Consider the following 7500-nt stretch of genomic DNA (forward strand, 5'->3'; position numbering starts at 1 on the left):
GAAAATAAGTATCGATAGTATGCGCTTGGCTAAGAAGCTCATAACATTGCCATCCGGAAGTATAACGGATCAACACACAAAACTGTGTGTATCCACGAACGTTTATAGTCGGGTTAATACAGTTCAATGAGCATTACTCATAAACGCGGATGGCAAAAAACATTATCAAAGACCTGAGTGACGTCATCCTCGAGCTATCTATAGGTCTTTTAATTTGGGGGGAGGGGGGGGGAGTCTGCTCTCTGATACAATACTGCGGTACTCTGGAAAAACCCATATTTTAAAATTCGGCCAGTAAACTCGTCCTTCAAATATCCGATTTAAATGACCCTCATCTTGGCAAAACAAAACTCTCTCAAACCTAGGACTTTGCGAAGGCTCCCTTACAGTCCCAGATTTGAGAATTTTTTTTTTTTTTGTTTTTTTTGTTTTTTGTTTGTTTTTTGTTTGTTTTTGTTGTTGCCAAGATTAAGGTCGTTTAAATCGATCGATATTTGAAGGACGAGTTTTCTGGCCAAATTAAAAAATAATATGGGTTTTTCCAGAGTACAGTAGAATACTCGATGGATTTTGCACACCGAATTCCAGCACGTGTGCAAATTAGCACAATAGAAGTGAGTGACCGAATATTATCTGTATAGATAGAATGCGCTTGGCCAAGGAGTTCACAACATTGCCATCCGCCGGAAGTATAACGGACCAACACACAAACTCTGTGTAACCATGAACTTTTATAGTCTGGTTAATACAGTTTAGTGAGAACAACTCACAAACGCGGATGGCAAAAACAATAACAAAGGCCTGAGTGACGTCATCTTCGAACTATCTATAGTGGCGAATGGCATTTTTATGCGTTGAGAGTGTTCCCTAATGTATTGGACAAGTCATGCACATTTGTCTGTGGTCGTTACCGGATGGAAAATGTTTTGAGATGGAAGCGTTCATTTGGATTGTGCGCAGGTAGTCCTGTACGTCCTCTGTGGTCAATTAAAACGTTGTTGCCAGGTCTTCTATGCCTGACAAAATAAAACAAATCGTGAGTTGTATTCAATAGTTCAACCAATGGGACCACTTGTTTCCATGAGCACCACTAACGACAACTTACAAGGCGGTGCAAATAAAGACATATTGACGTCAAAATGCCAGTCTTTTTGGGTTTCAGTGTCAGGTCGTAGCCATTGTTATGTTATAGCCTGCCACTGAAATCCAAAAGGACTGGCGGTTTGACGTCATCATTTGGTTTTTGCACCGCCTAGTGAGTTGTCGTTAGTACAGCTCATGGAAACAAGTTATTTCATTGGTTGAACTCTTGAATACAATACAAGATTTGTTTTCTTTTGTGGCAAAAGACTGGCATTTTGACGTCATTTTTTGGTCAGTGTCAGGCTATAGATAGTATGCAGATGACGTCACTCAGGCCTTTGTTATTGTTTTGCCATCCGCGTTTGTGAGTTGTTCTCACTAAACTGTATTAACCAGACTATAAAAGTTCATGGTTACACAGAGTTTGTGTGTTGGTCCGTTATACTTCCGGATGGCAATGTTGTGAACTCCTTGGCCAAGCGCATTCTATCTATAACTTTACGAAGGCCACGCTGACACTGGCCAAAAAATGACGTCAAAATGCCAGCCTTTTGCAACAAAAGAAAACAAATTGTGAGGTGTAGTCAATAGTTCAACCAATGAAATAACTTGTTTCCATGAGCTCTACTAACGACAACTCACGAGACGGTGCAAAAACCAAATAATGACGTCAAAATGCCAGTCTTTTTAGCTTCCAGTGTCAGGCTGTTAGCGATGGCTTAGGTTGTACTTGTTGACATTCACCCATGGCCATGTCAAACAACTGACGTAAACAGTCATATATAAGAAAAATATTTTGGCTAGAAAAATCATCCTTCAAATATTTATGGATCAATTAAAATGCTTCTCATATTGTAGATTAAAGACCCACACTCAAACCTGGGACTTCATTGACGTCATCCTTCACGTCCCAGGATTGAGAGACTTTGATAAGACGAGGGTCATTTAAATCTATCTGTTCGGCTATGTGGTCTAGTGGTATGACACTCGCTTTCGGATCCGAAGGTCCTGGGTTCGAGCCTCGCGCTCGGCGCATAGTTGAGTCCTTGGAGAAGGCTCTTTACTCACATTCTCTCACCGTACTCTGGTGTAAAATGAGTACCTGGCCGTTAACAGCGTTGTCTCTGTCCGAAAAAAAATGTAATTTCGCCTAACAGGCGTTATGTCCCACCCTTCATGTTAAATGTTGCTGTTGGTCAGGCATCACTTGTAAAGCGCTTTGAGCATGTTTAATGGATATTGCGCTATATAAAAGCTCAATTTGTTGTTTGTTGTATTCAATACTGGAAGAAAGATTTTTCTAGCCAAAATTGTAAAAAAAAAAACAAAAACCACGTGATTTTAAAATTAATAAAGGTCACCATGCTCCTCCAAAGGGTTAATTACAGGGTTAATCTTCCACATTCTATTTTAAAGCCGGAGAGAGGAGAGAAGAAAGAAGAGAGGCCGCCTATCGGCTTACGTCCCAGGCTTGTGTGACTTCCTTCCATATCATCTATTTAACATTTCTATTTGACGCTGTAGCCAAAGGTCGTTTAATTTCGTAACTTTTGATACAAAAATACAACTTATATAACGCCATGGCACAAGACCGAAGGACTAGAGCTCAGGTGGTCGCTGGTTCGGATAAGTAAGTAAGTAAGTAAGTAAGTAAGTAAGTAAGTAAGTAAGTAAGTAAGTAAGTAAGATGGAAAAATACTTAAATACACAGTTATTCGGAAAAAAAAGAAGTAAAAAATTCATTTGAACCAACTCTCTGGGACAGATGATGAATACTAAACCACAAACACGGACAATATTATAACATCGCCATTTATGACGTTACAGCTCAGCTTTCTGAGGTGTCCAAAAAGTATGGGACAAAGTTTTATTTTTGTCCATGCGATTTTTGAACGTACGAAAAACTATTTTTGATATTTTTTAAACAGCTTTATCATCAATTTTGATGTATTTTGTTTACATTACTACACATAGAAAGTGATGAAATAAATTTTTTTTTTAGTTTTTCAAATTAACATTAGAGCATTTTTGTGGCGAAGTCCCAGGTTTGAATTTTGTTGTGCCAAGTTGTGTCAGTGTAATCATTTGCCTTTTTCCTTTCTTATAACGGCCACGCTCTTGCGTGTGCAATGTATTATTACACGCCAAAAAGGGTATCGTTACTGGCCCGGATATGACCTCAATGTGTTGCTAACGCCGTAAAACCCTTAGACTCCTTCCGCACTAGGACAAAACTGTCCCGGGACAAATTTGTCCTGTCCCACTGGAGAAAACATCTATTCAAAAGGGGTTCCGCACTAGGACAGGACTGTCCCGGGACACACCTGCGCGAATGCATTATTTTTTAATTTTTTTTTTTGTACAAGATTCAAAAGTTTATTTGTAGGCAATTGTCAATATAACTCATACAAGAATATAATATTTTCATCAACAAATCAAGTAAATGAAATCAATAATAAAGCAAGGCAAACAATGATAGTAATAATAATAATAATAATAATAATAATAATAATAATAATAATAATAATAATAATAATAATAATAATAATAATAATAATAATAATAATGATAATTAAAATGGTGAAAATAATAATAATGTAAAATCTTCTAATTAATAGATAAGTTATTTAATAGTTTGGATTATAAATTAATGATTTAAAAAATAAGTCCTTGGTACCACTCTAATAATTCACATTTTATGAATCAACATAAGATACGACATGACGATAAGGATTTTTTACACTGTACAATGGGATTTGTTTACATGAGATTTATATAATCATGAAATATTCTTATAGAAGAGTAATATTATTCTGCTGCTACTACTACCACTACCACTACCACTACTATACTACTATACTTACTACTACTACTACTACTACTACTACTACTACTACTACTACTACTACTACTACTACTACTATACTACTACTACTACTACTACATACTACTACTACTACTACTACTACTACTACTACTACTACTACTACTACTACCACCACCACTACAACTACCACCTCTTCTACCACTACTTCTACTACTACAACAACAACAACAACAACTACTACTACTACTACTACTACTACTACTACTACTACTACTACTACTACTACTACTACTACTAGTAGTAGTAGTAGTAGTAGTAATGGATGAAATAGAGGTTGCATATTTCTGTTCTTTACTACGTGGAAAAAAAGACAAATTGAAAGAGAAAACAATATTGGGTGCATCCTTTAAAGACCCAAAGATTGCTCAAGGGTCAATTCCGTAGACTCTATGGTGATCTCCGATCTTATCTTAAAATGACTTTCTTGGAATCACCCCATTTTACCCAGGTGCAAATGAGTACCAGTTCGCTGATGAAAGTAATCTTTGACGGACTAGCATCATTCAAGAAGATAATAGAAAGTCAGCATGGCTCGGTGGTACGGTCTTTGCTTCGTACCCGAAAGGCATCATTTCGATCACCCGCTGATGCGCTGTGTTGCCTTGAGTAAGTCACCTCGCCTAGCTTTATTTGCGTCGCTGCACTGCGGCTAACGCCTGGGTTATACCTCGCCCTAGCTCAATTTGCGGCGCTGCATTGCGGCTGACGCCTGGGTTATTCCAGTCTTCCCTTGGAATAGACCCTCGATAAAAATTTCCCCAATGGGATGAATAAAGGGAATTTTATTTTTAAAAATTTTTAACTGTTATCTGTCTGTTCAACGCAACAGCAACATGGATAAGTTCCGGATTTATAAGCTTAGGAGGCAAGATGGCCCATGGTTAGCGCGTTGTACTCTGGACTCAGAGGTTCAGTGTTCGATTCCGACCGAAGCCAATTTGTACTTTCTAGAGCAAGAAAATTTACTCCAATCACTCACTCCATTCAGGTGTAAAAGGGTACCTGTCAAGCTGGGATAGTAATCTGCGATAGACTAGCGTCCTGTTCAAAGGTTTTCAAACAAATACGTTAATTGTCCCCTTACGCTATTGAAACCGGAATAACTCCTGCACCATTGGCTACAAGGCTCTAAAGGAGTTAATTTGTCTTACAATGAGTCCAAGTGGCTCAGAAGGACCTACTTAAAAATATTTTCATTGAAAATTCCCGAAATAAATAACGATAAAGATAATTGATCCCACAAGGTACCGAATAGATGTGCGACCGGTTTTAGACACGTTACTGCTGTGTCACAAAGTGTGACACTTCTTAAATTATATTTATAAACATACGTTTTTAAATTGCCGAAAATGTTTATGTTGCTATGCCTTCTGTACGTGGTTTCATCACATAGAATTATTTTTTGAATTGTTCTTGCTTTTTTATATTCAGAATTGAAATAAATAAATAAATCATAACTGTGAAATTGAATGTAAGCTTCAGTTTAATATACGAAAACAGATAAAATGGACGTTTCGGGTTTCCCCTTCATCAACAACACATGATGAATTAAAAACTACAGACGAATGAGATAATGTGGTAGTGGCGTTGTTAAGATGCATAAACAAAAACATTGTTGGGCAGGAAATTGTATGCTACTTTGTGAGGAAGCGCGAATTAAAACAGAGCGATAGAAATTTATATAAGGTGCGTACTTTAATTATGTTAAAAGAGGGGAGGCGGGAAGGAACTGTGTAATGCAGTATAGAAGACAGTGAACTAAAATAAAGTGTGGACTATTTTTGGAAAATAAATACAAAATGTAAGGGATGTAGGTATTAATATATTAGTGGCATTAGCAGCAGCAGAAGCAACAGTAGAAATAGTAGTAGTAGTAGTAGTAGTATGTAGTAGTAGTAGTAGTAGTAGTAGTAGTAGTAGTAGTAGTAGTAGTAGGGATGCAGAAAATAAAGACAGGCATTTCAATTTTGACACGGTGCCGCCAAGTCTGGGACTTTTTTGTCCTAGTGCGGAAGTCTGCTATATTTTTCTACTATCACAAACGATATGAACACGGGACTGGGACAGTCCTGTCCCGTTGATTTTGTAACATTTCAACCCTCTTCCGCACTAGGACAGGACTGTCCTGGGACAGTCCTGTCCCAAATCTGTAACATATAGAATTTAGAGGAATCTTCCGCACCTATTGGGACGGGACAAAACAGTCCCGTTGTGTCCCAAGCCGTTGTGAAATGCTACAAAATCAACGGGACAGGACTGTCCCAGCCCCGTGTTCATATCGTTTGTGATAGTATAAAAATATAGCAGACTTCCGCACTAGGACAAAAAAGTCCCAGACTTGGCGGCGCCGTGTCAAATTGAAATGCCTGTCTTTATTTTCTGCATCCCTACTACTACTGACTACTACTATACTACTACTACTACTACTAACTACTACTACTACTGCTACTACCACTACTACTACTACTTACTACTACTACTACTACTACTATTTCTACTGTTGCTTCTGCTGCTGCTAATGCCACTAATATATTGATACCTACATCCCTTACAATTTGTATTTATTTCCAATTCCATTGTATTTATTTTCCAACAATAGTCCACACTTAATTTTAGTTCACTGTCTTCTATACTGCATTACACAGTTCCTACCCGCCTCCCCTCTTTTAACATAATTAAGTACGCACCTTATATAAATTTCTATTGCTCTGTTTTAATTCGCGCTTCCTCACAAAATAGCATACACTTTCCTGCCCATCAATGTTTTTGTTTATGCATCTTAACAACGCCACTACCATATTATCTCATTCGCCTGTAGTTTTTAATTCATCATGTGTTGTTGATGAAGGGGAAACCCGAAACGTCCATTTTATCTGTTTTCGTATATTAAACTGAAGCTTACATTCAATTTCACAGTATGATTTATTTATTTATTTCAATTCTGAATATAAAAAAGCAAGAACAATTCAAGAAATAATTCTATGTGATGAAACCACGTACAGAAGGCATAGCAACATAAACATTTTCGGCAATTTAAAAACGTATGTTTATAAATATAATTTAAGAAGTGTCACACTTTGTGACACAGCAGTAACGTGTCTAAAACCGGTCGCACATCTATTCGGTACCTTGTGGGATCAATTATCTTTATCGTTATTTATTTCGGGAATTTTCAATGAAAATATTTTTAAGTAAGTCCTTCTGAGCCACTTGGACTCATTGTAAGACAAATTAACTCCTTTAGAGCCTTGTAGCCAATGGTACAGGAGTTATCCCGGTTTCAATAGCGTGAAGCGGACAATTAACGTATTTGTTTGAAAACCTTTGAACAGGACGCTAGTCTATCGCAGATTACTATCCCAGCTTGACAGGTACCCTTTTACACCTGAATGGAGTGAGTGATTGGAGTAATTTTTCTTGCTCTAGAAAGTACAAATTGGCTTCGGTCGGAATCGAACAAAGAACCTCTGAGTGCAGAGTACAACGCGCTAACCATGGGCCATCTTGCCTCCTAAGCTTATAAATCCGGA

At 37.6% G+C, this 7500-nt stretch overlaps 1 protein-coding gene across 2 annotated transcripts in view; it reads left to right on the forward strand.

The window, feature by feature from the left end:
* The window catches only part of LOC144955994 (uncharacterized), a 37787-nt gene that overhangs the window by 26906 nt on the left and 3381 nt on the right, over window positions 1-7500 (forward strand). The gene's annotated exons all lie outside the window — the stretch shown is intronic.

This window comes from Berghia stephanieae, chromosome 10 (assembly GCF_034508935.2).
Source record: "Berghia stephanieae isolate SIO BIC M18660-M18661 chromosome 10, UCSD_Bste_1.3, whole genome shotgun sequence".
NCBI classification, from domain to species: domain Eukaryota; kingdom Metazoa; phylum Mollusca; class Gastropoda; order Nudibranchia; family Aeolidiidae; genus Berghia; species Berghia stephanieae.